At 43.7% G+C, this 14,517-nt stretch overlaps 1 protein-coding gene across 1 annotated transcript in view; it reads right to left on the minus strand.

The window, feature by feature from the left end:
- The window catches only part of LOC134467115 (dedicator of cytokinesis protein 1-like), a 551,248-nt gene that overhangs the window by 106,822 nt on the left and 429,909 nt on the right, over positions 1-14,517 (minus strand). The window lies entirely within an intron of this gene.

The following is a 14,517-nucleotide window of genomic DNA, read 5'->3' on the forward strand; positions in this document are numbered from 1 at the left end:
AAAAAAAAGACAGAATACACAGCAGCATTTTAATGCTTTCTGAAACGAGGTTTACTGTTAAATCATTTTCATGTAATAGCTTCCGGAAACAAGATGGCTACATGTGCGTTTTGCAGCAAAAAAAAACCCACTTGGTAATACAAGGTGCTCTTGTTACTTAACCTGTGAAATGTCACAATAGCCATTATGGGTTTACGAGGCAGTGACCTTATGATGAGGGAAGAAAAGAGAACCTTTACGGAGGACGAAGAGAGGGAGGGAGAGAAAAAGAGGAGAGCAAAAAGAAGAGGCAAAGGCGGAGAGGGAGAGAGGGAGAGAGGGCGAGAGGAGGAGAGGTGACGTGATTTAAGTTTCGGCACAGCCTTTTCTGGCCTCAACCAGTAGCAAACCAAGTGAGGCGGGTCAAACCTTTGGGAAAGGTTATTTGTTGTGCTGTTGTTCAGAGCAAGTCTGAAGAAAAATAGAGAAATAAATAAAAGGAGGAGCACAAGTCACAGTCAAAGAAGAGGAAATATGATGATGATGACTTCTCATTAGGCCACTCTGCAATCGGTGAGGAGGGGAGAGTAGAGTAGAGTAGAGTAGAGTAGAGTAGAGTAGAGTAGAGTAGAGTAGAGTAGAGTAGAGGAGAGGAGAGGAGAGGAGAGGAGAGGAGAGGAGAGGAGGGAAGGGGAGAGTAGAGCTCAATGTCAAGGTTGCCGGGACACAAATGACTGTGGCCCAAGTGAGGACCTGCCTGATGAGAGCTCAGTGTGGAGAATGCTGACAGGGCAAGCTGCTGTGACTACAGGGAGGCGGGAGGACGGACCGGGGCTGGCGGGCAGCATCAGAGTAAAGGGATGGCTGGACAGGACTCAGGAGTGTGCATGCGAGAGGAGGACAGAGGATGGAGGGAGGGAGGCGTGAGCGGACTCAGGAAGTGGACTCGACGCCGTTTGGGGAATTGAGCTGCCCTCCCCTCCCTCTAATGCCTCTCGTTAATATCCCACCACAGCCAATCAGCCATCAGCTCAGCGCCCGCTGACATTTCCTTTCCCGCTGCCTGCAGGCGCCCCCGCCAGTTCGAGCCGAGCGCCACATCGATCAGCTCTGCCAATAATGCCGCTGAAAAGAGCGGTAATTTATGATGACATGCATCGGAATATTAGAGGGGGCCTTAACAGAGAGCAGATACCTGATCAAAGGTGAAGTGGACGGGGTCAATGTACACTCAAACTAATGACTAACCTTATGAATGGCTGTTCGTGTTGGTGTGTGTGTAAATTGTGTGCATGTGTCTGCAAGCTAGTGAGTTAGAGTGAGCTAAGCCTGTTAGCGATCATGAAGGTGTGAAATGAGGTGTCCTACACACCTGTGTGCTGTATGTTTGTGGCAGCCGTGGTCTAGTGATAAGAAAGTTGGTATCCCCCCTGACCTCTCCCTATATCTCCATCCATGGCTGAAGTGCCCTTGAGCATGGCACATAACCCCACATTGCTCCAGAGACTGTAACCAACACCTTGAAAAATACTGTAAGTCACTTTGAAGAAATCAAAGCATCAGCTAAGTGCAATGTAATGTAATGTAATGTGCAATAATGTGTATTAGGTCTTGGTATATGTTGTCTATTTGTGTATTTATGCACGATGTCAGACACCTTAATTTCCCTTGGGATTAATAAAAGTCTATTCCTACACTACTCTACTGTACTCTACTCTACACCTCATTCAGCCTTGTGTTCAAATACAGAGCTTACACACAGGTGGCATTGGCACTGAAGTCAAATCCCATCTATGAGTGAAGTGTATCTATATACAGTATACATTATATATCTGCTGGTGTCCACATATCCAGAGGGACGGCATGTCACTGGCAGCCTTGGACTGGACATGACAGCCACAGATACATGAACACATAATTACTTCAGGGGGATCTCCCGCTCCAGAGAGCTGACACACACACACACACACACACACACACACACACACACACACAGATGAGCACGCACTCACAAACGCACACACGCACACACAAACAAGCACACATAAGCAAACACAGACGCACGCACAGGCACACACAGCATTGACTTGTCCCCGTCCCTTGTCATTTCTGCTCTTTGAGTTTGGAACTTCATTTGCAGTGCGCTGCCATTGCCACCCAGCGTGTGTGTGTCTGTGTGTGTGTGTGTGTGTCCTTCCGTGTGTCCGTGTGTCCGTGCGTGCGTGCAAGTGTCAGATTGAGTAAGACGAGAGACGAGAAGGCAGAATAGAAGAAGTCTGAGAGAAATGCACCAATGCAGCAGCAAGGCGATATGACTACAGCAGTTAGTGTGGAGAAACAAATATAAAACGGGGAGTGGTGGTGTGGGGTGGGGGGTTGTGGAGTGTAACGTTGTTTATAAAGTGAAATGGCCTCCAGCCCACCTGCTCCCCAACCTCACACTACACTCGCCTTCTGTGATGTTTAATGACACGATTGTGTTTCAAAGGGGACTATAAAAAAATAGAGTCAGGTGGCACCGACCGCATCTCTAGGTGGATGGAGGCAGATATTGAGACAGGTTCATGATAACCCCCCGAGAGGGTCTGTGATCCTGTACATTATTTCTGGATGAGAAAGCCTGGCCACACTGTAAAGAAGTTTATTTGTGCGTTGGCTTTCTCACTGGCCGAAACGTTTGTTTAATAAAGATCAGCATTGGACAAGAGTGTGGTGTATCTTCCCTCTGTGAAGAAGTTGACAGGTTTTGAGGTGGTTTTGAGGCAGCCATTTTCTGTTGACTAGGCAAACATATCACAGGGTTATGGAAGAGGCGATGACAGACAGGATCACACAGGCTGAGCTCTGTACTAATATTTGGAGGTGAAGTGAAGAGCTTAATCTCCAATATAAACACAAGAACAAAGTACTGTATGCACTCTCTTATACTTATGTGACATACTGTAATTTGCCATCACAGTCCACTAACGTCCAGATGACACCTTTGCACAACAATGTAAAATAAAAACAAATATTTGTCCCAACCTGCGGTTGATCATGTTATAACTATTTGCTTCTATTCTACTATTCTACTCTACTATACTCTTCTATTCTACTATTCTAGAGTGAAAAAAGTTGGTATTTCACTGGGGAAATGACTAGAACAGCAGTAGGCTAAATGTCCTTCCTCCACTTCTATGCTGGCGGCTCTTGGATCGACTTCAGTCCAACAATATGATTCATGCCTGCTAGTGTTAGTAGCCTCTTTCAGTTCTCGCCAAAAGTGCAGACAGTCCAACGCTCACTCTAGTTCAACTGTCTTTTGTTTTGGTTTTCTTTTCCTCACCCTCCTCACATGGTGACTTTCCTTATGATGAGAAATCAAAAACTGCTAAATAGACTCGAGTGTTACTAAACATCTACAATATATCTAGACCTGACTTACAAAATGAGTGAATCTGATCTAAAGTATCCAGAGGCGGACAAATTCAAGGCAGCATGCATGTTATTTGCATGTCATCTGGTCTGGAGCGATGTCACATCAGTCGGAGTCAGAAAAGCTCGCATTTGGGAAGGTTTTTATGCAGATGTATGGCCGTAGAAATCAAAAGAATGGTGACTTTCCTTTCCTTATGATGATAAATCAAAAACTGCTAAATAGATTAGCGTTTTTCCTCCGTCCTTGAGTGTTACTAAACATCTACAATATCTCTGACAAAATGAGTGAATCTGATCTAAAGTATTCAAAGGCATAAAAAGTGAGACAGAGGGAGGGAGAGAGAGAAGACAGAGAGGCAGAAATAGGATCCTGTGTACTGGGGAAATTCATGCCAACAGGACACTTCTTGTTCCGTGTGCTTTGAACCCTTCATTGTGATGTGATTGGGAGAGATTACAGAAGGTGCTGAGATCAGTCTGCTTAGATGTGGGGCAGGGGGGGTGTTTTGAGCGCTGAGATCAGTCTGCTTGAGTAATTGAGTAATCAATTGATATCCCAAGTGGATTGTTCCCTGACTCAGCGTGTGTAACCCCCCCCCCACGCAATAAGATTTTAAATATTTATTCCATGTTTCTATAGTTCTTGCAGACCCGCATGGGGATTGTGTACAAGACGAGACACAACAGCAGAGGAGAAGACTATGATGTGCAGGCATTATAGAATCTACAGGCTACTGCTATTATGCAAAAATGTTTTATAAGATTATTTGAATCATATTGGTGGTGTTGGTTCCTGCTTGATATTGGTAAATCCCGTTGTGAATGCACATATAAACAAAGATTTTCACAGACCTGTGATCAATATTATAAAATGTTCAATTCAGCAAGTTATGTCTGATTTAGTCAGTTCTACAATAGGACACTTAACAGGGTCGAATGTATTGATAAAGAAGTAAAAACTCCCAATACAACAAACCTGCATTATATCCTTATCCCCTTATTTTTACTTTTTACCACTTAGATTTGGTATTATTGTAGCTCTTCAAAATTCCGTAAGTATTTGTACATTCATGCTTGGATTTGACCCTAAAAAGGAGAAAGCAGCACCACCAACATTTTACAGTTATCTCCTAAAACATGGTTGCATCATGTCATTGCCCCCACTGTATAAGCAAAGATATATTAGGTCCAAGATTATGTGCACTTGTGGATGTGAGTGTGAATGTATAAGTACTGCTGCTGCAGCTATACGCAGTAATTGCAGACATGCATTGATATGCATCAGCAAAAACACAGTCTATGCCAATTCAAACTTTTAATTGCACATCAGTATGTAGAGTATGCATCAACACCAGCACTACTTCATTTTTTAATGTTTAATGCAACGAGCTCTGGCACATCCTCGACAGAAACACTGTCTAGTTTGCATTATGAATTGTCGAGGGACACGTGTTGGCTGTAAATTAGCCTTCAAATACAGTGAGGAGCCACTTAGTGGTGGTAATGTGCTGGCGGGGTTGCATGCGGTTAACTCACTTGTGGATGACCCTGAAGATAGAAGTTATGTCAACTACGTTAGGTGATTAACTCATTTGTGGCATATCTTGAAGGCAGATCTATGAACCTCCCCCTACCTCTGGTAGTGTGGTTCATGTTATGTCAACTATGTTCAATCTAGCTTTAAAGCTGGTGGTGTGCTGTGGGGGTGCAGGTGCTTAACTCACTTGTGGAAGATCTTGAAGGCAGATCTATGAACCTCCCCCTACCTCTGGTTCCTGTTATGTCACTATATTACATCTAGCTTTAGTGGTGGTGATGTGTTGTGGGGGTGCAGGTGGTTAACTCACTTGTGGAAGATCTTGGAGGTATATATTATGTCAACTATGTTAGGTGGTTAACTCACTTGTGGAAGATCTTGGCCCGTTTGTCGCTGGAGAAGTTCTCCAGCTGCAGGGACTCCTGGGTCAGGAAGGCCACCGCCAAGTGGAAGTAATTATTCCACAGCTGAAGAGGAGAGAGAGGACATTACATTACATTACATTACATTACATTACATTACATTACATTACATTACATAATATAAAATTACATAAAGCCACCGCCAATTGTAAGTAATTATTCCACAGCTGAAGAAGACGACAGGAAGGACACTGAGTGATTACATTGCATTACAACATTAATACAGGAAGGACACTCGGTGATTACATTGCATTACAACATTAATACATTTAGCTTATGTTCGAAGTTAACCTGGTTCTCACGCGATGCATCTGGAACATTGTCTATCGCTTAGCTCTGGAAAGGCGTTGGTGTGTTCAAAACAGCGGGTTACGATACGAGAGGCATACAGGGTGATTAAGGGGGCTTGGTGTGTTCGGGTTACGATACGAGAGGCATACAGGGTGATTAAGGGGGCTTGTGGCGCCCGGCAACATATGATGGAGAGGCCCCGGCTCTGTTTGCTCCGCCACGAGTCTCTCAAGGCCCATTCAATTACTCCTCACAGTACAGGGGCCATTACCATTGTGACGACGGCAAAAGACATATTTTCCCTCCCTGATATTTTCAGCTGGAGTGTTCAATACTGTTGGGCATGATTAAACACACAGCACTGCACTGCACTGCACATGGGACAAATACAGCCGACGTGGAGCAGATCCTGGTGAATGGACTAATAATAAACTGCTCTCTACTCTACTCCACAACAGGCCTGCATACACAAAATACATCTGTTATAAAGTATATATCTAAGACCTCCTCCAGATATTACACACAATCACCATACAGCAAAGCTCTCATCTATTTATCTCTTAATTTCTCTCTCTCGTTCCGTGTGTGGTGTGTGTGTGTGTACTGTTGGACAGGTGGCAGTAAGAATGGAGACCTTACATATATTGCCACTATATGGACTGTGCTTTGCATCTCTACCCACACCCCCCCCACACCGTGGCATACTGATTGATGGCCCTCAAGAAGACCCTGCAAGATAAGAGAATAGTCTTTTATATGTCTTGTCTCGTTTCTTGTTACAGCTTTTTAACACTGGTGAGGGTTAAGAAGACCCTAGAAGATAAGAGAACAGCCCTTTATACGTCTTGTCTTGTTACTTGTTACAGCTTTTTAACACTGGTGAAGGTTAAGAAGACTCTGGAAGATAAGAGCCCTTTATACCTCTTGCCTTGTTACTTGTTACAGCTTTTTAACACTGGTGAAGGTGTGCTGTGCTGTTTCACAATCTGCCTGCCTGCTTGCCAGGGGCCCTGTCAGGTGGCATCGAGTGCTAACGCCGCCATTGTAAAAATTCATGTCTGCCTCTCATTGGGAGAATAGAAGCCGTAAGTTCCTCACCAACGAGGGGGCAAAATATATTATTCTAATTCCCCTCACCCTCATACAATAGGGGCTCTGCTCACGAGGCTGCCGCGGCTGGTCGTAAACCCCCCTTATTAACCATTACACCAGGCGCTCAATTCCACACGCCTCTCACCGTCGGCACTGTACGGTACGTAGCCGGGAGCGGAGTAGTGCGGCGTAGTGCGGCGTAGTGCGGTGTAGTGTAGTGCGGCGCGGCTCGCAGAGGGAGACATAAGACACAGATGATAAAGTTAATCACCTCTCTGAAGACTCCACCAGCACGAACACATTAACCTGCTACACGAACGCTAACGGGGCCGGCACTCCACTTAATGCGATGAGAGAGAGGGAGCGAGAGAGAGAGAGAGAGATACGGATGAGAGAGGAGAAGAACATGGAGGAGTGGGAGATTACGGCTGTCTAAGACTTGCCTGATTTATGTCGCACTGATTGAGTTATTAATGAATAGAAATGGAATACATTCAGTGAGGCGAAAGCAATAAAAACATACAACTGAATCATATGGTACAATTGACATGGCAGGAAAACACAAGCCTAACGTCATATGTAGTCTGTCACATTTAACTTAAAACTTAAGGCCTTATTCAGAGACACAAGTAATGCCTCAACATGGCTTAATATCCATTTGCACGTCTTCACATATGGCTTTTATTATCAATCTTATTTATTACTTATTTAGAATTGTTAATAATTGTTAATAGTTTTCGCCCCTCTTCTCTCTTCCACAGAAGTAGGTATGGCATCATCATCTCATCATAATTCTTCATATTTCTTCCAAACCCTCTACTGTCCCACTGCTGAGACAGCACTCTACAATATCACTCCACCAAGTTGTAGTAGTGCCATCAACTGACACTCAGACCAAGTAGTAGTAGTGCCATCAACTGCCACTCAGACCAAGTTATAGTAGTATCAACTGCCACTCAGACCAAGTCATAGTAGTGCTATCAACTGCCACTCAGACAGGAGGACAGTGAGTCAATGAAAGTTACCCTTCGGTCCAGGGTTAAACGCTGTCAAATGTCTCTTAAAAATTCTCAAGATCGATGCTCAAATAGCAACGACTTGTGTCAGCAATACAGTCAGACAGCTTCGAGAAGTGTCACCAAGGGGTTCACAAGAGAGAGATGGGGCGGCACTCAGCCAGGATATCTACTGTAGTAGGCTATTTCATCAGCTAAAGAAGACTCAAAACATGCAGCACAGTAACCTTTAAGTGTGCCGCTGGTGTTAAGCACATGGGCTAATGAAACAAGCTCATTAGTCACACTTCCATTAACTTCCTCAGGCTCTCAGGAAGTCCCTAACAGGAGGAGGAAGGAGTAGGACTACTGGATATAAGCACTCAGGGTTGCTGATGCTGAAATTACAACATCACCTCTGCATACACAGCCTCAATCTCAGAAAATACCCGGAGCAAGTGAGATGTCTAGAGATACGTGCAAGAAGAGCATTGGCAAAATGTTCCATTTAAACACACTGGGGAAATACGAGAAAATCTGATCAGATACAGCTGCAAACATTTTCAATCAGACATTCATTGATCTTTTTCTACTTAAAGAAGTATGTCTATGCTGTACACTGCAGCATCAAAGGATTCTGACAATGCACTGAGTTTTTTTTTTTAATCTCACCCAAAAAAAAAAGAAAAAAAAAAGACTTTTTCCACATCAAAGTTTCCACCATGTTGAAGCTCAGAGTCCCTCTGGACCAGTGAAGTTCACCTGATTGACACTTCTGGTTCAGGCCCTGCAGGCTTGATTAAGGGCTCTTATGGTTGGGCAGGATGGGCACAGCACGACTTTGTCAGTCCTACAGTCAGAAATGGAGCCAAATGTTGGACGTGTTCCATCTTTTATATAAGCAAGGCTTCTTCATTTCAGGCCACTTCCGCAGTGAAAATCTTGCATGTAAATCTTGACGCCTTAGACCTTTGAAATGTGCGTCAGTTCAAAGTTCATAAATAGCTAAATAATTTATGATGCATGATGAACTACTGCACTATATAGTATGCAACCACATACACGTAAGGACTTCCATCTAAACAGTAATATACTGTACAAAGACTGATTTCACATTAATATACTGTACAAAGACTGATTTCACATTAATATACTGTACAAAGACTGATTTCACATTAATATACTGTACAAAGACTGATTTCACAAAGGCAGCAGGAAAAGAGGATATATTTCAAGAAAGGCATTCTCTCAGAAGCAGTCTGATTCACATGAGGAAATCCATAACCCCTGTAGGTGTTGACTCACTGCTTCCTCATGAAAATGGGGGAAGAAAAAACCCAAATGCATAAACTTCCCATTATGGCTGATGAATACAAATACAATGGGATTCACTGCTGTCTGATGCACATGAGGAAATCTATAGCCCCTGTAGGTCTTCAGTGTGGAAAAAATAAACCCAAATGCATAACCTTCCCATTATGGCTGATGGAATACAAATACAATGGGATTCACTGCTGTTCCCATATTGCCCCATATTGATGGACTTTGTCCTAGCGCTAAAATAAAATATAGATGGGAGAGCTGGACCATCATAAAGATGTAGATTTCTACCTTTGAACCCCATTGACCATCAGAAGCAGAGACCTCTAATACTCAACACAAATTTCTCCTTGATCATACAGTGGTACAGGAAGTGCTGATTGTAATTCAGCCAATCACACTGAAGAGATGGCACGCGGGGGTCAGTGCAGTGCAGCCAATCACACTGAAGAGATGGCACGCGGGGGTCAGTGCAGTGCATGCCAGTTGTGCAATGGAGAGTGCTGCCAGTAAGCAGCGTCCAACATAGCTCATCAGCTGCTGTCAAGCCCAGGAAATAAAGAGTAATTAAGTCCCTCTCCAGGCAAAGGCAAACATTATCTGAGGACCATATGGGAGTTTAACATAACATCTGTAGAGAGCTCTGATTAGCAGGGGGTGGTGGTGGTGGGAGGGGGAGAGGTGTGGTGGTGATGGTGAGAGATGGGGGTTGGTGGAGTGTATAATAGTCTGGGGAATGCTGTTCTTAGACTTCTGTGATTCGTGTAAGCAGAAATGCATCGTAGTCACAGCCATGGCCGCTGACAGCTTTGGCTGGGCCCAGAACAAAACCATCTGAAAGGCCCCCCCACTCAATACATACAATGTAATGGGGACCCAATTCTGGGGCCCCCCTCTTCCTGGGCCTAGGACGACTGACCCCTTTGCTGCCCCCCGGTCTTCTTCCCTGGTCACAGCCAGCCTACCTAGAGTCCTTCCGTCTGATTTCAATAAGTGCTGAATCTGATCAGGAAGTACTACAGAGGAAAATTAGCTTCAGGAAGGAGGAGTGTGAAGACTTTTCTGATTGGCCGTTGCCACTGCTTCTACTTATGGAGTTTCACGGTGGATGCTGCAGCAGCTGTTTAAATTCTGCTGGTGCGTGTGTGTCCTCGTTTTCTGATTAGGTCGGTTCCCCGTCCATGAAATATTTAAATCAGGCATTTGAGGAACACATTTTGGAAGTTACTGCACTAGTTATCTTTGTCATTAGCCTCAGAAAACAGCCAACATGAAAAATGTAAGGCTCCTCTTCCTGCATTAGTTCATTTGCCAATATGATGATTTTCAAAATGCTGACAGGAAAATCATGCATTTCAATGCAGACTGCAAAGCTTATTTCAATAATAGTACTGACTTAATGCAGAAAGCAAAGCTTATTTCAATAACAGCACTGACTCAGTGCAGACTTTACCCTAGTAGCTTATTTCAATACTGACTCAATCCAGACTTTCCTCTGGCATCCTGGGTTACAGTACAGGGCCAGAGTGCACATAGCTGACGCTTCCTAAACCAAAGCGACTTTCACTTATTTAGGTTCAAGGTATTGGTTACAGGCCCTGGAGCAATGTGGGGTGAGGTGTCTTGCTCAAGGGCATTTCAGCCATGGATGAAGGCGCTGGTAAAACCTGCAACCCTCTGATCTAAAGACCAGCGCTCTAACCATTAAGTCATGGCTGCCCTGTAATCGTGTAGGCCTATACAACTACTGATATTTCCAATGATTTGTCATCTGTAGCAAAGGAACAGCTTACAGCTCCCAAGACATGTCTACTGTCTTGTCATATACCACAGCATGTTAAGATAACATGTATGGTTTTCAAAAGCCCTACAGACATACATACATTAAATCTCAGCAATAATACACAAATGTGCTGCATCTACATGTATGTGGCTTCATAATGTTGTTTAAATGTGGAGTGCAGTCTGCAATGGCATATCACAACCTGTTTTACAGCAGACGTTGATGACCAGGGTGCAATATATACCTATGGAATCTCCATTACACATCTACTAGGGGTGTAACTGTATGTAATATATACCTATAGAATCTCCATTAGACATCTACTAGGGGTGTAACTGTATATAATATATACCTTTGGCATCTCCATTACACATCTACATACGTGTAGACTAGGAATTCTCATTCACCCCAGTAGATATCCTACAGCTCCACATGACTCCAACAGTCCGTTACTAAACCACACACAGAGAGACTCTCTCTTTCTCTCTCTCTACTAGTACTTTACACACTCTCTCTCTCTCTCTCTCTCTCGTACTTTACTCTCTCTCCTCCTCCTCCCTAGTACTCTATTCTCTCTCTCTGCCCATCTCTCTCTCTCTGCAGCAGGCAGAGCCTCCTCTCCGCACATCTCACTCAATTTTCTGCTGTTGTGAGCACGCGTATATAGATGATACGCTTAACTCCGGGCTAATGGTATAGTGTGTTTCCATCCAGTGCACCTGTCCCTGAGAGAAATATTACTGCTCCATATGCCATGTCCTACCAAGAGGAGGAACAGGGAGAGCCCCAGCTCTGGCTCCACCATCCGTCCTCATGCCACAAATCAGCCACCACTGTATTGATCAGCCACTGGGAAACAAGCGGGGATACGGGAACATCAGGGCACAGCGACGCGGGAACAACAAGGCACAGGGCCGGATTAAGATGGCCTGGGGCCCCTAGGCTACAGATAGCTGTGAGGCCCCCCAGGCAAGGCGGGAAGAACAGGGCACCTCTAGTGACGCGGGAACAACAGGACACCGCTAGTGACCGAGGACTTAAAGTGGAAATGAAGCAGTGACCTAATATAGGGGTCTATAACACCAGTAAGATAAGCCAGCAAATATATATATTTTTTTGAAGTCTGAAATTTAAGCCGTTAATAAAAAAATAAAGCACAAACAAGTAACGTTTCTCTTAACGTTTCCAGCCAACAGCGGGTGACGTCACGTGAATGGTAGTGTCCTATTCCTAATGCTGTTATGATAGTAGTGAATTAAACATTTGGGACTTGCGTGGCTGATTATGAGCTTATTTGCTTAACCCAAATGAAGCAAGAATACGTGTTTGGGTGGGACAGAACAAATATGAGGCATGAAGGCAGACAAGACATCCCATCACATGAACCACAGGTAAACAAGCAGCTTTTTTTTTGCTAAGGTGACAAGTCACTAACACATTTTGGTATGAGCCAACATCATCACTATTCATAATCGTGCGATGTCGTGCAATGTTGCAGTTCCCTACCTTCATCTTCCGATGATTTCGCCAACATTTTCCAAGCACCTGAATTAGGCTACTTTGACATCTCCGTGCCCACGTTTATCGGTGTTATCCAGTCAACAATAATCCAAGGCAACAACGCTATTCCAGCCAGTTTGAGGATGCATCCGCGACTTCAATAACATAATAGTTTACTACAATAGATGCAGCTACTTTAAGCATGCCATAACTTAATGTAGGCCATGATAGTTTAACGTGTCATTTCCCGTGGCATCAACTTCAAATCCCCAAAGCTCCTCCAACTCCGAGAGCGAGACGAGAGAGGGGATGGGATAGCCACACACACAGGCTGCGTCCCTTCCCTTCACAAAGCTTTCCAAACTTCCGCCAATTTTGCAAGTTATTTTCTATTACTGAATTGAACCACATAGCCAACTTAAAGACATGGGCTTTCAGATTAGCGTCCAACAATGCAGGAAAAAGACGTTATTGGTGACGGTCTGTCACTACAAACCTATGAGATCGAGCAGCCCCAGTCCTGACTCCTGTCCTATGGTGGATGCAATGGGTGGATGGCTGCAGCTATCCCACCATGCTCGTAGCAAAGGCTTTTTGACACAAAGTGATAATGACACTTGGCATTTCTCTTTCATCTGATAGTAGGTATATAACATAGAAAACCCAGGGACAATGTAAAATGAACCCCTCGTCCTTCTTCAATTTTACTGCCACGATTAGAGTCAGTTAGCGCTGTAGTTAGCACACGCTAACGTTAAGTGAATGGAAGGCTACATTAGCCACCAAGTTCTACCATTCGCGTTACGTAGGCGGCGAACATGGCTGCGCCCTTGTGGCGAAACTCGGTAATAACATGTCATTTTTCAGCAAAACTACTTAAAAGTGCAGTTCAACGAACATCCATTCGTTTATGAAAATAAATAAGCCGCCAAAAAATGATAATAGTTGTCAGTGCTTCATTTCCACTTTAATGATGATTCAGTAATACAGTAGCTATACTATACTATACTAAGTCCTCACCTGCATAGCAAATACAGTAGCCATACTATACTATACTAAGTCCTCACCTGCATAGCAAATACAGTAGCCATACTATACTATACTAAGTCCTCACCTGCATAGCAAATACAGCAGCCACAGTATACTATAGCAAGTCCTTGCCTGCATAGCAAATACAGTGGCCAAAGTAAACTACAGTAAGTCCTCGCCTGCTCTGCACTGCTCTGCAAGCTGACCCATATCCATATCTCCAGGAAGGCATACTAAATAATATAATATAATATAATATAATATAACATAATATAATATAATATAATATAATATAATATAATATAATATAATAGAATAGAACAGAATAGAATAGAATAGAATAGAATGGAATAGAATAGCATAGAATAGAATATAATATAATAATACTAAATACTTTCCTTTTCTCGCTTTGCACTACACATTTCAGACACTCAATTTAAGTCCTCTTCCTGTATTTTCTGTGCAACTAGAAAAGCCAGTCGTTAACTAATAAAATACAGTGAGTTCTCTTGAGAATTGGTGGGTACAGGAATAATGGAGTGCACTGTGAACAAGAGCAGCTATCAGAGGTGGAGACCAGGTAAAAAAAGACCACTCACATAAGAACAAAAGAAAAATCAAGGATAAGGAGAAGGTGAACATTTCCAATAATATTTTTCATGGGCTATATTTACTTCCATTTCCCCTGGGCCAGGTGTAATTGTCGCTAAGTGAATTAGTCAAGCCAATATGGCGGAGCAGAGGTGGGGGTGAGCAGGGCACACAGCGGGACAGAGGCCTGTCTAAAACGATTACTGAAAAGCCCCTTTATAGGAGCCGCCGCGGAATAGGATTCTGTACACACACACTCACACTCACACTCCCCCATATACACACACTCACACACACACATACACACACTCCCCCATACACACATAGGCCTACTCACACTCCCCTGAGTTGGAGACTCTGTAATCCCAGCTGTGTGCCCTGCTCTGCACTGCACTGCTGGCACAGAGCTCAAATAATTCTCCATTATCAGCACCAAGAAATGGATGTTGATACATATGTGAGAAGAGGAGTAAGGGTTGTACCATTTCAAGTCAATAGAGAATAAAACGGCATCAAATCAAAAAAGTGAAAGGAAAATATGGAAACTACAGTAAGGATGGA

This window comes from Engraulis encrasicolus, chromosome 17, assembly GCF_034702125.1.
Source record: "Engraulis encrasicolus isolate BLACKSEA-1 chromosome 17, IST_EnEncr_1.0, whole genome shotgun sequence".
Classification (NCBI taxonomy): domain Eukaryota; kingdom Metazoa; phylum Chordata; class Actinopteri; order Clupeiformes; family Engraulidae; genus Engraulis; species Engraulis encrasicolus.